The 19,841-nt window shown below is 43.8% G+C and overlaps 1 protein-coding gene across 1 annotated transcript in view; it reads right to left on the reverse strand.

Annotated features, from left to right (window-relative positions):
* HPGDS (hematopoietic prostaglandin D synthase) overlaps positions 1-19,518 on the reverse strand; it is a 67,791-nt gene extending 48,273 nt beyond the window's left edge. Inside the window, exon 1 of the mRNA XM_006111950.3 lies at positions 19,401-19,518. The gene's annotated coding sequence lies outside the window, so the exon portion shown is untranslated. The remainder of the gene's footprint in view (positions 1-19,400) is intronic.
* Between the last annotated feature and the right edge of the window lie 323 nt (positions 19,519-19,841).

A 19,841-nucleotide genomic window follows, 5' to 3' on the forward strand; every position in this document is an offset into this window, starting at 1 on the left:
TCCCCCCCTCCATCCTCCGCAAAAGTGAATTGTGCAATGTCTAGCCCTTTCTTAAATAATGTAATAGAGGCCTGTTGCTCCATAAGTTGCTAATATATAACAAAAGCTTCAGAGAGGTAGCTGAGTTAGTCTGTAACTAGAAAAAACGTAAAAAAAACCAACAAATAGTCCAGTAGCCTCTTAAAGACTAACAAAACATGTAGATGGTATCATGGGCTTTTGTGGGCACAACTCACTTCTTCAGAGGACTGGAGTATTGAAAGTACAGATCCAAGAATAAATAAAGGAACAGTGGGGAGAGGAGGGGAGGAGAAAAAAGACAGTGAATATTTTTGGATGTTTCAGGGGGTAGCCAAGTTAGTCTGTACAGGATAAACTTTAAAAACAGCAAGTGGTCTGGTAGCACTTTATAGACTAGCAAAACATGTAGATGGTATTATGAGCTAATAGATTGTTCAAGTTACATGTTCTTATCATCCTCTTGTAACTTGAACAATCTATTCACTGTCTTTTTTTCTCCTTTTTCCTTCCCTTTCCCCTTCCCTCCCCTGCCCACACACCCTCTCCAGAGATGGAGATTCCACAACCTCCCTGGGCAATTTATTCCAGTGTTTGACCACCCTGACAGTTAGGAACTTTTTCCTAATGTCCAACCTAAACCTCCCTTGCTGCAGTTTAAGCCCATAGCTTCTTGTTCTATCCTCAGAGGCCAGGAAGAACAAGTTTTCTCCCTCCTCCTTGTGACACCCTTTTAGATACCTGAAAACCGCTATTATGTCCCCTCTCAGTCTTCTCTTTTCCAAACTAAACAAACCCAATTCTTTCAGTCTTCCTTCATAGGTCATGTTCTCTAGACCTTTAGTCATTCTTGTGGCTCTTCTCTGGACCTTCTCCAATTTCTCCACATCTTTCTTGAAATGTGGTAGGCAGAACTGGACACAATACTCCAACTGAAGCCTAATCAGTGCAGAGTAGAGCGGAAGAATGACTTCTCGTGTCTTGTTCATGACACACCTGTAAATGCATCTTAGAATCATGTTTGCTTTTTTTTGCAACAGCATCACACTGCTGGCTCATATTCAACTTGTGGTTCACTATAACCCCTAGATCCCCTTTCTGATGTACTTCTTCCTAGACAGTCACTTCCTATTCTGTATGTATGAAACTGATTGTTCCTTCCTAAGTGGAGCACTTTGCATTTGTCCTTATTAAACTTCATCCTGTTTACCTCAGACCATTTCTCCAATTTGTCCAAATCATTTTGAATTATGATCCTATCCTCCAAAGCAGTTGAAACCCCTCCAAGCTTGGTATCAACTACAAACTTAATAAGCGTACTCTGTATGCCGATATCTAAATAGTTGATGAAGATATTGAACAGAACCGGTCCCAAAACACACCCCTGAGGAACCCCATTTGTTACTCCTTTCTAGCAGGATTGAGAACTATTAATAATTACTCTCTGGGAACGGTTATCCACCCAGTTACGCACCCACCTTATAGTAGCCCCATTTAAGTTGTATTTACCTAATTTATTGATAAGAATATCATGCAAGACTATATCAAATGCCTTAGTAAAGTCTAGGTATACCACGTCCACTGCTTCTCCCTTATGCACAAGACTGGGTATCCTATCAAAGAAAGCTATCAGATTGGTTTGACATGATTTGTTCTTTACAAATCCATGCTGGCTATTCCCTATCACCTTATTATCTTCCAAGTATTTGCAGATGATTTCCTTAATTACTTGCTCCATTATCTTTCCTGGCACAGAAGTTAAACTGATTGGTTCGTAGTTTCCTGGGTGTTTTTATTTCCTTTTTTATAGACGGGCACTATATTTCCCCTTTTCCAATCTTCTGGAATCTCTCCTGTCTTCCATGATTTTCCAAAGATGATAGTTAAAGGCTTAGCTACCTCTTCTATCAGCTCCTTAAGTGTTCTAGGATGCATTTCATCAGGCCCTGTTGACTTGCAGATATCTAACTTTTCTAAGTGCTTTTTAACTTGTTCTTTTTTATTTTATCTTCTAAACTTACCCCCTTCCCACTAGTATTCACTATGTCAGGCATTCCTTCGTCAGACTTCTTGGTGAAGACCGAAACAAAGAAGCCATTTTTGCACCTCTGCTATTTCCAAGTTTCCTGTTACTGTTTCCCCCCTCCTGTTACTGTTTCAGTGATCAATAGGCCTATCCTCTCCTTGGTTTTCCTCTTGCTTCTAATATATATATAGAATGTCGTCTTGTTTCCCTTTATGCCTGTAGCTAGTTTGAACTTTTGTGCCTTTGCCTTTCTAATCTTGCCCCTGCATTCCTGTATTGTTTGCCTATAGTTACTGTAATTTGTCCTAGTTTCCATTTTTTTATGACTCTTTTTTTTATTTTTAGATCATGCAAGACCTCCTGGTTGATCCAAGGCAGTCTTTTGCCATATTTTCTATCTTTCCCACGCAGCGGAATAGCTTGCTTTTGAGCCCTTAATAATGCCCCTTTGAAAAACTGCCAATTCTCTTCAGTTGTTTTGCTTCCCATGGGACCTTATCTACCAGCTCTCTGAGCTAACCAAAATTTGCCTTCCTGAAATCCATTGTCTCTAATTTGCCGTTCTCCCTTCTACCCTTCCTTAGAATCATGAACTCTATGATTTCATGATCACTTTCACTCTTCCACTTTCAAATTCTCAACCAGTTCCTCCCTATTTGTTAAAATCGAGTCTAGAACAGCTTCCCCCCTATTAGCTTTTTCAACCTTCTGAAATAAAAAGTTGTCTTCAATGCAGTCCAAGAACTTATTGGATAGTCTGTGCCCTGCTGTGTTAGTTTCCCAACTTATATCTGGATAGTTGAAGTCCCCCATCACCACCAAATTCTGTGCTTTGAATGACTGTTAGGTTTGGGGGGGGGGGGTGTATACAGAGCTCGACAATCTATGTAATCTACTCGCCTGTGGCGAGTAGATTTCATCCCGGAAAAGCTGGGTTTGGGCGATCTGAGCATGCACAGAATGATCTGTGCATGCGCAGAACGCCGGACAGCAGCGAGCCCTGTGTGTGTGTGTGTGTGTGTGTTTATATATATAAAAACAGTTTGCTACTTCAATTTGTGTTACCATATAATTCAGTTGAAACACAATACTGGTTTTATTCTTTAATCAAAATGAATCAAGTTTATTTATCTACAAAGAGAAAGTGTTTTATCTTTACCTCTCTGGTAACCATTTTTTACTGTGATGCATTACAGTAAAAAATGGTTACCAGAAAGGTAAAGACAAAATGCTTTCTAGTAGCTAAAACTGAGATAACTAGACATGGGTTCAAGTTAAATTTTTTACCTCATGTTCCCAGTATTAGGACACAAGTCAGCACCCCTACCGAAGTTCAAAGGCTGGTTCTTTTGTCATCTTAGGTGAAAGAGAGAGAATCCCTGGAGTGTTTTTGCCCCTCACTTTTATGGTCCAGTCACCCTTGGAAATGCATTTTCCTGAGGGTTATCCCTTTGAGGGTTATCCCTCAAAGATTCTTTCTATTGTGAAGACAGAGAAGTGGAAAGAAGTTCCATGTTGATCTGTTCCTGCCTCCTCCCTCTGTTTCCAAAGAATGCCCATTTGATTGCCAATCAGCTTGCCTTTGTCTGTGTGAAACTGGTTCATTTCCTCCCAAGACTTGTGTGGTAAACACATTTCAGTTGATATTCATAACTTCACATAGACTATTGCTAAATACGTTTCACCATGGTATTACTGCCCAGTAAATTATTAGTTTTTTCAAATATCTCCTAATGCATATTTTGTATGAAGGTTATTACATTAATGTGAAAGGTGTGACTACAGGGGATTTCTTGGGTTGCAGTAGAATAGCTAAGGGATAACTGAAGAGTCACATAACTGAAATATTTTAAGGCGGTGTGTAAACCAAGGTGGCAGACTTACTCAAGGAAGTACAATAACACGTATTAGAGGGCAGTGGAATGACATAATGGGAGAGGAATTTTTGCTGAATATCACAGATAATTTGCCAACAGAGACAGGGGAGCCTACAGACTGTGCAGGCCCCTGGGCAAGGTGTCTGGGGGTCCCCACTCTATACTCCTGGAAGAAGTAGGTGGAAAAGGCAGAGCTGTGATCAGCCAGCCTTCAACGATGCCTGGAGCAGGGCACCCTCCTTCCTCCTCCCTGCAGCTCTGTCAGCCAGAGCACATGGCACAGCACTGCAGTCGCTCTTTAAAGGGTCCAGGGCTCCAGCTGCTGCTGCAGTAGCAACCTTGGAGGCTGGGAGCATAGGCCAGGGGCAACTATTCCCTCATTGCTCTGCTCCCTGTCCGCGAGCCTGATCAGAGATGTATATATCAGCTTCTGGAATATTTTTGTCCCCCAAAGGAAGTAGTAGAAGCTCTGTTATTTGAGACATTTAAAATAAAGCTTCATAGACCACAAATAAAATATTCAAGGGAAACTTGAGTTAATGTGGTAGAGCTTGAATCATATGAATAATTCTCTCTGTAAAGTTTATCTTATTCATTTACTTTCTCTGCAGATATAGTGCCTACAAGGGGATTATCAGAAGTATTTGTTTGTTTTGTAATTTTGTTTTACCTTAACAGTTTAATTACCTTAATAGTTTAATTAAAGCAGTTTTCTATGAGTGTTTTGTAATTATTTATATTAAAGTAGATGAACATCAGGACTACAGCTTGCTAATGTTTTCACAAGTTTTTTTAATTAGAAATTGATTTTAAAAGACCTGTTTTCCAAGTAGATTATTTTGCTAAAAAATTGTGTCATTTTTTGTAATATCTCATTAGACTTTTATTTTTTCCATTTCCTTTCCTAATAAAGTCAGTTTATTAAAATGATTAGGGAAGGAGAGGGAGAAAAGGGAAATATAAAAAGTGAAACCACTCATATCAAATTATGTTTAAACACTGCAAAACTGATATTTCAAAATTGATATTTTCTGCAAAATTGTTTTTAAGTGTAAGGAACAGTATTGGCACCATAGTATGAGATGCATCTTGGACCATGATCCTGTAAACACTTATGCACAATAAATACCATTGATTTGAATGCATAAGCGTTTGCAAGGTCAGGGCCTTTCCTAGCATTTTGGTGTAGTATGTCTTCTAACTAGTGCTATTATACATCCTGTTGTTATGACCATAAAATTCACTGAAAAGGTAACTTACAGATAGTTATTATACATGCACGGTACAGAGAGTGTTTCTAAAGCCCCGGGCTCCTAGTTCTGCTTCCTTCTATTTTTAAAATAGCAAATTGGTATTTTCTTTGTCTGTCTTACTTAAGAACTCTGAAAAAACAGCAAATGGTCTAGTAGCACTTTATAGACTAACAAACATATAGATGGTATCATGGTGTCCGGCTCATCCTGGTGCCATGAATCGGAGCTTGCCAGAGCTATATTCGGCCGGACCGCATGTGGATGAGCCGGTTTCACGCCTTTCATGTGCCACGCGCGGTCCGGCACCCACCAGTTTCCTCTAATCCGTCCCTGGTCATGGACGGAGATCCTTTCATCTCCTCAGGTTCCCTGAGGGAAACTTAAAGACAAACATTTACTTCATTACCCTTTGGTTCACTATCCTGTTCCTTAATTGTAGTTAATTATTACTTAGAGTTATCTGCTGTTCCTACATTAACTGGAAGTCTCAACTGTTTTTGCAGAGGCTCAAAAAAAAGAGGCATTATAATGACAAGAGAAGAAACAGTTTCCACGTGTATATAGTTATTTTGTTTCTTCTAAGTACTGTTCATTGTTACAACCCCGAGTTCATTAACTTTTCAAAAAAAAAAGGGGGGGGGGTACAAGACATACATTGTTGCCTTCTTAGCTATGGCTGAGCTAAGCTCAATAGTCCATGGACCCTTTGTTCATTCTAGATATAGATAGCAATTCACAAACGGGAGAGAAAGGGGCTGAAGGAGAATGGAGGAACAAGCTCAAACCCCTCTCAATCAGCCGTCATGACGGGCTCCCCCAGTTTTAAAAAATGTACTACATGCAGGGATTCAATGCCTGTCTCTGATGGACACTCTGCTTGTGTCCGTTGTGTCGGGGAGGCTCAGATTCCCCAGAAATGCAGCCACTGTGCCAAACTGACAACAAGAGCCCGCAAGGAGCGGGAAAGACGACTTAAAGAGATCCTCTTTGACAAGGCTCTCCTTCCCCCCAGCGCTCCAGGCTCCTCCTCATCAGACCCGACTGCAGGGAAGCGGAGGGCTCCCTCCCCGGCTTTAACTTCCCCGAAGAAGAAGAAAGCCTCTCCTGCTTATTCCCTGCAGATTGCCCCACAGCTGCAGGTGATAAGCTGGGCAGGTCAACTTCAAAGACAGCCCAGAGGGCCACTTCATAAAGGCCAGCCGGTGTACACCGGCATTTCCTGGCTCAAGCTGGCATTTCCCGGCTCAAGCTGCCTTCAGCACTGCAGGCAACAGGAGCGCTCCTTAAAGAGACAGCCACCCCCGCACCACTGGTGCCGACCTCTGCACATCTGGTAGCTTCCCCTGCTCACAAGGAGCTATCCTCCGCACCCACGGCACCCAGCACTGAGCAAATGACTGCTCCAGACAGCCCTCTTAGCCTCTACCCTTGCAGCTTGCAAGCTCTGAGCAGCTGCCAGCAGCCCCTAGTAATGCAGTGCCAAGAACTGACATTCACACAATCTCTCTTTCTCCATCTCCGGGATTCTCTCCAGGGCTGTCGCCTCACCCCTCCACGTCTGCACATCCCACAGCCATGTGCAAGGAGCACCATAGGCAAAGTTTATCATCTCGCCACCACTACTATAGGTAATGTAGCTGCTCTCATTATAGATACTCCAGATCTCTATCCCCGCTAAGGCGATTCCATTCCCCACGCACCACTTATTATGTCAGACATGGCAGCGCAGGATCCTTCAGACGTTTGTCACTGGTAGCCGCTGATCGACATCACAGGCACTACCGTAGGTCCTACTACTATGAGTCACCCCATCACAGCCGCTCATGATCTCGTCGCAGATCACCATGCTCTTGTCGGTCGATTAGCCTACACTTGGTGCATTCTGAACCTCGGAACCAATCTCCGCGCCAACCTACGTTACCGCCATGCTCTCCAGCCGCTCACACACAACAGTCAGACCTGGAGGAGGGGCAGCTCTCAGAAACGGAACCGGACTTGTCCCCTAGTGCCCGCTCATCCGCGCTATCAATGGGAGAAGCGGTAACCTTGACCGAGACACCAGCCCCTGATGATCTCAAAGAATTCCAAGGATTCCAGAAAATTGGACTTATTTGGCCAGAAAATCTATTCTTCTGCTACCTTACTCCTCCGAATCGCCAATTATGCAGCCCTCTTGTCTAACCACAATTTTGATAACTACTCTAAGCTTCTGGAATTGATGCAACACCTCCCGGATGGTAAGAGACCCCTCTTAAGAGCTGTTGACCAGAAGGGATACACTGCATGCAGAACATTACTTCAAATCACCGACGACGTAGCAGACACAGCAGCACGAACCATGGCAACAGGCATTGCCATGTGGAGAGCCTCCTGGCTGCTGTCAGTGGGAGCCCCTAGAGAACTGCAGTCCAAGGTTGAAGATTTGCCGTTTGACTGTCAAAAGCTCTTTGGTGCCACTACTGATGAGATTCTCCATTCTGGAAAAGACTCTCGTACAACCCTCCGAACCCTGGGCATGAATACCTCCCCCCCGCCCCGTGTTGAAACGCAGACAATACTACCCCTTCCAAAGGAGGTATGATTATTCATCTTACAAGCAGCAACAGCGTGGACCTGACCAGGCAAGATTCAGACAGCGTCCGCAGCGCAAACACCAGCAACAGAATCAAACATCGGCTCAGCCTGCGTCTAAGCAGCAGGTTTGACTCCTGTGTCAAGGACTCAAACAAGTCTCCCATGGTCATCACACAAAAGCCTTCCAACAGCCTCTTCCACCATCGGCTGAGGCCATACTGTCATCAATGGGCCAACATTACCTCGAACCGATGGGTTCTAGAAGTGATATCCTCATGCCTCACTATCTCCTTCACCTCGGTTCCCCCCCACTACCCCACCTACCTCGTCCCTCCTCGGGGACCCATCTCACAGGGTCTCTCTTCAAGTGGAGGTCCATCACCTACTACAGATCGAGGCCATAGAATGAGTACCCATGGAGTTCCGTGAGAGAGATTTCTACTCCAGGTATTTCCTAGTTCCCAAGAAGTCTGGGGGGTGGAGGCCTATCCTCAACCTGAGAGGCTTCAATCGTTACATTTGAAAGCAGCGCTTCAAGATGACCACGCTAGCCAAGATCATACCGGCACTGAACAAGGGAGACTAGTTTGCAGTCCTAGATCTACAGGATGCATACTTCCAGATCACGATACACATGGCACACAGGCGATTCCTCCGCTTCATATTGGGAGAGGAGCACTTCCAGTACAAGGTTCTCCCCTTCAGCCTGGTATCGGCCCTGAATGTTTTCTGCAAGACACTAGCAGTGGTGGCTGCCCACTTACGCAGAATGGGGTCTCAATCTTCCCCTATCTTGACGACTGCTTGATCAAGGGTCGTACGCAGGCAGAGGCACATTCCATGGTAGCCGCGATGTGGGATCTATTCGACTCCTTTGGTCTCATTGTAAACACGCAAAAGTCGTGCCCGCAACCGACGCAAACTCTAACCTTCATAGGAGTCCGACTCGACTCACTCTCAGAGCGCTTCCAAGTCATAAAGGAGTTGATAGGCACAGTCTTACAATCGCCAATACTCCAGTATGAGTATATCTGCAGCTCCTAGGTCATATGGCTGCCACTACAATCATCGTGCGCCACGCAAGGTTGCACCTGCGGTGCCTACAGCATTGGCTAAGCACGGTATACAATCCTGTCAGGCACAGCATCCGGAAAACCGTGACACTACCCGCACACATCAAGGAGTCGCTCCACTGATGGGCCGACCCCAACAATATGTTGTCAGAAGTCCCCTTCCATGCGGTGCAACCATCAAAAGAGATAACCACAGACGCATCTCTCGTGAGCTGGGGTGCTCATGTAGGTATGCAAACAGCGTAAGGTCATTGGTCCGCATCGGAAAGGATGCTGCATATCAACCTGCTCGAGTTGCGAGCGGTTTTCCATGCCTGCAGACAGTTCAGGTCGCACATAAGAGGCACGACAACCAGAGTTCTGACCAACAACATCGTCATGATGTATTATGTGAACAGACAAGGAGGCGCCCGGTCCCAGTCCCTCTGCGCGGAGGCGGTCTGTCTATGGAGGTGGTGTATTCGAAACGAAATCTCCATAGTCGCGTCGTACTTACCCGGTGCAGCCAACACCATTGTGGATGCACTGAGCAGACACTTTCATCACGATCACGAGTGGGTGATCCGTTCAGATGTCCTCCTGCCTCTTTTCCGCCACTGGGGCCAGCCGATGATGAGCAGGCGCACATTCCCTGGGAGACGCTTTTCTCCTTCACTGGGGGACATCACTGTTATATGCATTCCCCCCTGTTGTACTCATTCCCAGAGCACTCGAGAAGATCCTCATGGACAAGGCGAGGGTTGTACTCATAGCTCTGGACTGGCCCATGCAGCCATGGTACTCAACTCTCCTGCAGCTGTCCACGCAACCTCCACAACACTTCCAGCATCTACCGGACTTCCTGACGCATCACAACAGCGCTCTTTTTCACCCAAAGCTGGATACTCTACACCTAACGGCCTGGATGATAGATGGTTCAGCGCGTCCGAGAATCTTTGCTCAGACCAGGTGAAACGCGTACTGCTACATAGCAGGAAAGACTCTACTAGGAAAACCTACCTGTCAAAATGGTCTAGGTTCACATGTTGGTGTGCTCCAAAGGGTATAAACCCTCTTCTCTCAGCCCTGCACGTCCTGCTGGGCTATATCCTTCAGCTCCAGGCCTCGGGGCTCTCAATATCTTCACTCAGGGTATGTCTAGACTACATGCCTCTGACGACAGAGGCATGTAGATTAGGCTACCCGGCATAGGAAAATGAAGCGGTGATTTAAATAATCACCGCTTCATTTAAATTTGAATGGCTGCCGTGCTGAGCAGATCAGCTTTTTGTCGGCTCAGCGCGGTAGTCTGGACCCTCCGCGGTCGATATCAAAAGCATCTGTCAATCTCCCCAGTATGCCTTGTGGGATGAGGTTTACCGGGGAGGTCAACAAATGCATTTGATGTCGACCGCAGAGCATCCAGACTAGCGCGCTGAGCCGACAAACAGTTGCATGCTGCAAGATTCACGTATTTTTCTTAGACTGTTACAAGGCATGTTTGAAGGATCCAGAGGTTCTCATGGGGTGTTACTATTGGTGGGCTTTTAGCAGTACTGTTAACCAGGCTGTGCAATAGCTTGAGAGAGCAAGAACATTTTAAGAAGGTGTAGGGGTCAATTGCGGAAGAACTTTGTATGTGCAAGTTTAGGGATGGTGAGTCCTGCATTCTCTCCTCCCTTTTCCTTTTCCCTATATCTGATGAGCCAGAAGAAAGTCTTTGGGAACATATGCCTTTGTAGATAAGCATTGTTGCCAGTATAGCAAGAACAAGTATAAGATAAGGGTAAAGGGCAAGAACGCATAAACAATTCTGTTTACCCTAACGTACTGATCACATAAACAGAGCCAAGGAACAAGTAGAACTAGATCAGAACCAGATCGATAACTAACAGCTAGCCCTTCATCAGCACATAATGAGTAACCCCTGAAAATTTCCAAACTGCCACAAATAAGGTAGAGACACAGTAATTAAAGCTGCACCAGAGTACAGCAATTTGGACCTCACCGATGAGCTTTGGGTACCAGTGCCTCGGAAGATGAGACAACCTCCCACTTCATCTGGAGCCTACTCAGGGTTCCAGGCTTGAAGGAAGGGACATAAGATATGTTGCTTCTTTGTCATATTGTTCTTCCAGTTATGGGGCACAGCTGTTCGCTGTCAGGAAATAAACTACTTGTGTTTGACAGATACCTGTGTGGCATTCTTTGTGTTTTGAGAACCTTAGACTTACTCTTGTCGACTACAGAAGGTCTCCTTTTCTTGTGTTTTTAAAATCTGAGCAATGACAAAGAAGTTTCATAAGGTGCCTTTTAATATATTTAAGCTAGAACCAAGCAACTAGTGATTTGGGGATATCTCCATTTTTTGGGTCTCCAAATTCAGATATCTTAAAGGTGCCTGCTTTTCAGCCAGCAGTTTAAGCTGTCACAAATTGGGCATTCCAAATCACTAATTATGTTGAAAATCCAAACCAAGGTGATTAGTCGGATAAACATGTAACTTGATATCTGGAAAGTTCATTTAAAAACACATTTATTGAACTTTCTGTGGGTGACAATTGGCTTGTTCTTTTGGAGGGTTATTTAATCTCAATAAAGAGCATCCTTTGTCATAAACTTAACTAGGAAGGCGAAACATGCTACCACTGGCATTAGTGGCTCCATTATCCCATTATGGGCATGTCTACACAGCAGGGATAAAAGTGAAATAAGCTACACAACTTTAAGTCAAAACAGCTTATTTCAACTTCTGGCGCTGTCTACACAGTAGTTATTTTGAGATACAGTACTCTCCATCTGACTTCCCTTACTCCTTTGTACAATGAGGGTTACAGGAGTTGGAGTAAGCAGTCCTCAAGCTCAATATTATTTCAATGTTGTATCAAAATAACTGCTTGTATGTACACGCGGACTATGTTATTTTGGAATAACATCCGTTATTCTGAAATAACACTGCTGTGTAGACCTAGGCTATGCTAATTTGACCTGTGACACAGAAGAGTGTTGGGCTCATGCCCTTTTTTATTTCCTTATGTGATACAAAGGAGGGATGAAAGTTTTTTCCAGCTGCAGGGCAGAGAGAAGGGTATTTTTACTGAATTAGCAATATCTAGTCTTGTTTTGCCAATTTTTACTGGATGTCTCCTTGAATTTGATGGTTTCTTAACTCCTTAATTGAAGCCCAAAGGGGTTTAAACAACATCCTGCTTCCCCTTGGTTTTAGACATCACTCCCCTCTCAGTTAATGAAGCTTTGCTCTTTGGTTTTCTCCAGAATCTGCTTGGTTATTATTTCACAAAAACCAAAGCCTGAAAAGTAAAGACCTGCCTGAATTATTATTGTAAACACCAAACAGAAATACATGCTTAAAATGTTTCCTCTAACGATGACTCACACATCTCTCTGCACAGACAGCTTGCAGTTTTCACAGATTTAATGATTCATACCAATGACTTGTTTAAGTGTGGAAGTGACATATGATGTATTTCTTACAGAGAAATCTGGGGCATGTAGCTGGGGGTAACAAGCTAAGTGGGAAAAGGACAATCTCTTGGTGTGACTGTAAGTAATCTGTGTTTGCAGAAACAACCATATAATTGTGTCTGAGTCTGTCATGACCTTGCAACTGTGAAGAACGCTGCCTAGGCTGAATTTAGTTTGGTGACTTTATCCTATAAAAGTAATGTCTTCGTAGAATAACAGTACTTGATACAAGCTGCTGTCTGCGTTATTCAGGTATAAGTAATATTGTTAAAGAACAGGAGACTTCCATTTTTTTCTTTGAAAAAAGTAAGAGTTAGAGAATTCATAATTGCCCCATATCAGGGTTTTTTTTTTTTTTTTTTGGTGGGAAAATCAGAAGACAAGCCCATCAGATTCCTACTCTCAAACCAGGAATAAGACTTTCTCATTTTCAGCTTCAATATACAGTGCCAGATTAAGGCATAGACCAGGCCTGGGTAAAATATAGTCCGTGAGCCAGATGCAGCCCACCAACCACTGGATCTGACCTGTGGATGCAGTGGGGAGCCCAAGGTAGTCTCCCCTGTTTGCCCTGCAGCCCCGCACACCACTCAGAGAAGTGGCTGCAGGGCCCCTTCTCTTTAAAAACTGAGCCCAGCGGGGAGGAGGGAAGGCTTTAGGCGTAACTCCCACCCCCAGCACAATTTTATTAGCTAGCTTCTGGCCAGAAACTGACCAATGGGAGCTGCCTGTTAGAATAACAGGCAGCACATGAAACACCACGCCCCCCTCCCTCCAGCTCAGTTATTCACACAGACACATGGCTGTGTAGGCGCAGGGTAGGCTGGCTGGCAGAAACTTTTTAAGCTCTGTAAACATTTAGCTCTGCAAGCTGGTTTAGCTGCTGGCTGGTAAGTCTGACCAGAGCCTGCCTCTGGCACCCCAACCCTTCTTTTTCCTCCCACTCAACTACCCAAACCCTCTGCTCCCTCTTGCACCCATATGCCCTCCCAGATCTGGCACCCCAGTCTCCTGCCCCAGATCATAATCCCCTCCTACCCTAGGTTACAACCCAAACTCCTGCACTCCAGGGCCCCTCCCCTAGGTCACAAAACAAATCTCTGCACCCCAGTCCCCTGCCCTAGGTCACAATGGCCTCCTTCACCCAAACTACCTCCCAGACCCCACTCCTCCCTGCACTCCAGTCCCTTATCCTAAGCTTCCTTCTTCACCCTACCTCCATCCCAGACCCCACTTTTCCTTCATTAATATCATGGAAGAGTGCGACCCCCAACCATTTTCCAAATTCTTGGAGTGGCCCCCCTAACAGTAAAAAATTATTGCCTACCTCTTCTATAGACCAACTAAGCTACAGTTTAGATCCTCTCAATGTAAGGGGTCTGTAAAAAAGAAAACACCAACTTCATTTCAAATGTTATCAAAATGAGTTGATTAAGAAAAGAGATACGGGGGAAAGAAGTTTCCCCCCTTTCTAAATATTCATTTTCATTCAAATATGACACAAAATATACACCCCTGGCTACATAAATATTCTTTCCCTTCACTAATCATTGGTAGGCAGGAGGCCAGAGTATTGAGAAAAATAATTGCACTTGTAAAATTAGTATTTCTATGAGTAAGTCTGCTATCTGCCTCCTAATGCAGTGTTTTGTTGGCTAGCTGCTACTAGTAAAATTCTAACTCTGCCACCTTAACTTATTTAAATAAATAAATAAATAATCTCTCTGCTGATAAAATTGGGACCTATATGAGGTCAGAGGTATGGGTCTTCTCCTAGGAGTGATGTCATGTATAAAATCCCCTTAGCTGATAATATCCAGAAAGCTGCCATCTTTTATTTATGGTCCAGCACAGTCAGTCATATAAGTGATGGATGAATTTGTACCTGTTTTCCCAGCAGAGGGGAGTGATTGCCCATCGTAAATACATAATCACATTTTGATCCAAATCCAGCCTTCTCCACAGACCTCTTTATATAATCGGGCAAAATGACATGGGTTTATATCAAAGTATTAATGTTGAGTAGTAAATGTATCATAAAATGTCAGTCTGGACCAAACTGAAGATTAATTGCAGTCCTAGTCTACTTCAGATGGGAAGATTACATAAGCTTAGCCTGTTGCAGAGAAACATTTGTTTCAAGCTTAAACAAGTCTCTATCTTGTAAAATCAGATGCAAATATACATAATACTAAACTGATAGATTATATCTAACGTCACTTCATAGAAAATTTCAGAGGCAGCAGAAACAACTAATAAGAGCAGTGATTTGAAGATACACAGACCTAGTGGCAATGTGTGCATTTTGCAGTGATGCAGGAGAAATAAATGTGTCCCAGACAATAAATGTAGTTTTCATTTCACATACACCCTCATGTGCAGTTAGGTTGTTATTTTTTAAATCAACTTTAACCAATTATACACAGACAGGACGCTCTGTAAAAGTAATTCAGGTAGGGTGACTGGGACTCAAGAGAACGGGTTGCTATCCTCAGCCTACTGGGTGACCTTGGGCAAGTCACAGCAAGTCTGTGACTCAGTTTCTCCAGCTGTAAAATGAGGATAGTGCTGTAATGTAATGGTCCAGCACAGTCAGTCATATAAGTGAGGATAGTGCTGTAATGTAACGTGCTTTGAGATCTGTGAATGGCTATACAGAAGTTCTATACCTAAGGTGACCAGATGTCCAGTTTTAAAGGGACAGTTCTATACTTAAGCTACCCTGCAGGGGTCCCTCCTTTTTTTTTAAATAAAATGGGCAAATTGTCCTGTATTTTTTGTCTTCCCCTCCCATCAGTACTGATGAGTCCTACGACTGGGTGGATCTTTCCTCCACCAGCCACTCATCTGGCGAGTGGGGGAAGTCCCCAGCAGAGCGTCTCTGCACTGTGCAGAGAACAAGCCTGGTTGGATCATTCAGCTTACCAACAGCATGGCTGGCAAGCTCCTTTCTTTCTTTCCACACTGCATCTGGCTGGGCTGACACCCAGGGGAGAGCTCAAGACTCTCTGGCCAGGAGGCACCTTGCATATGTTGCAGAGTAGAAGAAGAGGGTGGGAATACTGAGTTCCGGAAAAGGGCATCATGGACAATGTATGCAGTTATTCAGGTTCCATGCCCACATGGCTCAGACCTATTATATTGAATAATTTCTCCTCACTGAAAACACAAACAAAAGATAAGAATGAAGGCTATCTAGTAATCAGTGCAATGAAAAGAGGAAATTTTAACTGAATCACCTCAGTGAGTGAAGCCTCTTGTAATATATATAGTATAATATATATGTAACCCCCAAGGAGATTACTTAGATTCCTGGGGCTCTGTCTGCTGGCAGCTCAGGGAGAGGCACTCTGAGTTTGCCTTGGCTCCCCCTCCCTACCAGGGACAGAGTCTGCCTGGCAACCCATAGGGAGTGAGATGCCCCTCCCAGGGAGTTCAGGAGGGGAAGGAGGAGCCATGGTGCGGGGGGGGGGGTCTGGAGCCAGCTAGGGCAAGGGGAGGGCTGACTGTGTGGGAGCTAGTAAGCCCCAGGCCTGCATGCAGGGTTCCCCCTGAGAACTAGCCTCTAGGGACCTGAAGGCAGGATCCCTCAGCTGGGTTTTATGTCTCCACTGTTGATTCCCAGTTTGTGGAGTTTGTTGGGAGGCTTCCCCAGCCAGGCTGAGTTGGCTCTCCGGCTCCCTGGGTGAGACCAGTCACCGCATGGTCAGCTCTGCTCTGTCTGCTGGTTCGGGGCTGCTGCCTGCTGTGTGTGTCTGAATGCTGGGGTAGGAGATTATAGTTTGAATTTTGGTGCAGTTGTGTGGCCTGCACCTTGAGCCTTGCACCCCTTTGTGGTGAGGGGAAATTCTGGGACCGAAGCAGCCTGATTCCTTCCTGAAGAGGATCCCTGCCAGAAGAGACCAGCCCCTCTGCAGTGATGGAGTCATCTCTGAACCTGAGGCTCATTCATGGAGCGTGTGAGTGAACCATCTTTTAGTTAGTCAGTCAGGGAATTTGTTTGGTGATTTTATTACCTGCTGCATATTAAACCTGTGGAGGGATTTACCACCTTCTCCCACTTGGGAGTCCTTTGGGCTGTACTGGACCCAGTCAGCCCCACTGCTAAACCACTGCAGAGACGAATTTTGTGGTCATAAGTCATCAAGGGCCCCAACAAAGTACGTGTACCAACAGGACACTGACCTTACAGTTGCTGGGCACCGGTGACCCTAAAAATAGTGTTCTACCCTGTTCTGTTATTTTTGTCTCCTGTTTAATATAATTGTGTTTATTATAGTGTATGTGTTTGTGTTATTTTCTGGGAGTCTCCAACTATCTGGCAAATAAAATAAATTAATGGAGATTGCCTATCTCCTAGAACTGGAAGGGACCTTGAAAGGTCATTGAGTGCAGTCCCCTGCCTTCACAGAAGGACCAAGTACCATCCCTGACAAATTTTTGCCCCATGTAAGGATTGAATTCACAACCCTGGGTTTAGCAGGCCAATGCTCAAATCACTGAGCTATCTCTCCCCCCTATAGAGGGACTCCCTCGGTTAGAATATTCCGCCCAAGCTGCCCTGGTGACCCTGCCAGGAAGGAGTGAGGGGGGTGGAGGCACCGCCAAATAAATCCATTGGAAAAAATAAAGTTGAGTGGGTGGCGGGATCCAGAAGAACCCAGACCTGTCCACCAAAACCTGTAAGCAGATTGGCCTTAAAGAAGGTAACCAGGTGGAGAGGGGGCGCTACATATATAGTATAATATAGTATATATTTGTGAGAATTTGTCTCTGCATCTGTGTGTCTGAATGTTCAAGAACTACTCCTAAACAATAAAGAGCTAAAACCACTAAATTCCTCTTATGATAACTTAAAGCAACATAAGGGTTTGGTTGCACCAGGAAAATGGGATGTACCTGGAACAGGAGTGCTTCTCATAAAACCATATAGCAAAGAGACAGAATCACCCAGTCTGGGACTGCCTCAGCCCTGAGCCTCCCACCAGCCAGACTGAAGCTCCCCCCCTTGATTCATATGGGAACATTGCTGGCTGTTTTCCTTCATCAGGGAGTGAGGAGGAAAGTGCACCATTTGCTGCATTCCTCACTCTGGCTGTGTTTACACTACACCACTCTGTTGGCAAAGGGATGTAAATTAGACGTATCGAAAGTACAAATGAAGCCGGGATTTAAATATCACATGCTTCATTTGCATAATGGTGGCCGCTGCTTTTTTTCGAAACGGGGTTTTTGAAAAAAACCGGCAGTTTAGACGTAGCCTCTGACTGGGGATTACAGGGGACAGGTGAACTTGGATCTGCCCTGGCCAGGGGATATGAACCCCTCTCCCAATTCTCTCTGCTGGACCTACAGTGGCCATGGACAGGTGCTTCTCACCTGGCATGGAACTGCTATGAGGAGTTAGAGCTGGGGTAGTCCTCTCTCCCTGGGGGCAGCCTGTATATTGAACCCCTCATCCCAGCCCCAACCCAGAGCAATGATTTTAATGAATCACATACATATTCACTCAGCTGAAGCATGAACCTTAAACTAGTCATTTTTTCCTGGAAATATGAAACTAAACTTATTGTACAGAACCACTTTGTAGGTGTTATCTACTGTGTGTTTAGTTTGAAAGACATCTTTCTCCCCATATAACATCTGAGATAAAAATATAATTTAAGTGTTATGTTTTGCTGTACACAAAGAGGAACTGCATATTTTAAATATATAGATATATTTTATTTTAGATTACGAACAAGAAAAATAATGAATAATCTCCAGGTGAGAAGTGAGTAAGTACCTCATTTGCAAAAGTTTCAGCAAGTAAATCAGTACAAAATGGCTGCTGACACTGCAGAGTTTTCAGAAATGTAAAACTGGAGTGCACAGAAAGCAATGGCAGGATATTTCTGGCTAAGGATATGCAATGTTTTTTGTGTTAAATTGCACAATAAAGTTATTGCTATAAAATGAAAGTGGCTATTAGTGGAGGACATTTGCTCATGTGGATTTTGTGCACAGGTGTATTTGTTGAATCGAGGTAGGTGTCAGATAAAAGTCAGGGCAAATATTTACAAATGACGTAGAACATTAAAAAAAATCTATTTACATTCTGAAATAACAATGGCTGAATTGCAAAGAAAAGAAACACGGCTAACATAAATTATATTTTCTATTTGTCTTTCTCCATAATAATTCTGCATTGGATACAAGTCTGTGTGGTTGGATGAACGACGAGAGGGGACGGCGTAGAAAACAATCAGTATGAAGCCCAAAGGTACTGCTTAGTGTTGTTTAATAGTCAGCTAATTCCTTTGACATTAACCTGATTTTGGGCTGGTTACATGAAGAGGTGCTGGAACCAGTGGTGTGGCAGCACCTCTGTCTTGAACTGATTTCCATCATGTACAGGGTTTACAAATATGTTCAATGGATTTCAGCAACGCTATTGTACAAATTATTCCAGCACTCTGTTTATACAGATGAAGGTCAGCTTTTATTTATAAAAGAATATTATTTTGATTTCATAAAAGGCTCAGAAACAACTTATTTCAGAATGGGAGTTGCTCTCTCAGGCTGATGTGTTATTTTTCTGTTTAAATGTGTCTGTCTCTTCTACAGTATCTCTCTAACTCTTATTAGACAAAAAGCATCGAGACTATCAAAATGGATCTATACAAATAGCCCCCGTTCCTCCTCATTTAACTGATGCTATCTCCCTGAGCAGGCTGTCACATTGCCTTTTGGCACTAACTACAGTTCATAAATTTAGATTGTCCAGGCAGTTCAGTGCAATATGCAGTTAAAAGAAGCCTAAAGGCAGAAGAGCTGGTATACTGCAGTTATGTTTGAGATACACTTACAAGCTAATAGATATATAGGAACCATTGCACATAACTAATTAGTATACCCGACTCTAGCTAGCACGATTAATCCCTCAGTTCTGTGTTGGATCAAATTCCCAAAACTGCAAAAATGATACATGTTAAATACCTGCTGTATGGCAGGAAAATATAGCTCCTAGCAGTAATGTATTTAAAGGGGGAAGAATAAGACTGGAAAAGGAAAACTGAAAAGAAGAGAGAGAAGTCAGTATTTCTGTCATATTCAATTCTTAGATATCACTCACTTCGATTGCAGTAATGTCTAGTCAGTGTAATCCTTCCTTCCACGAACAGGAATTTCTCTGAATGCTAATCTGGTTTGAGCGGGGGTTATATATCACTGTATGAATATTCAGACCACTCCCAGTACTTCCAACTGTGCAATCATGAGCTTCTTTACACATGCTCACATATGGAACACATTTAAAGAGTAGCAGACACAGATCATTTCCTCAGCTAAAGATATCACATACATAATAGTCCAACAGAATTCATGGTTGAGAGCTGTCAGCCTTTTCATTTAAAGTTTAACTGTAGGAAATATAAAAAACTAGGTCAGAGTGCAACAAAGATCGCAATAAAACCATATCTTATTGCTGTAAAAAGTTTAGAAGCCATGAATATTCTGTCTCACATTATCTGCAAATTAGGCAAATCCCTCCAGTATCTTCTCTAATTATGCAATG

Source organism: Pelodiscus sinensis, chromosome 5 (assembly GCF_049634645.1).
Source record: "Pelodiscus sinensis isolate JC-2024 chromosome 5, ASM4963464v1, whole genome shotgun sequence".
NCBI lineage: Eukaryota > Metazoa > Chordata > Testudines > Trionychidae > Pelodiscus > Pelodiscus sinensis.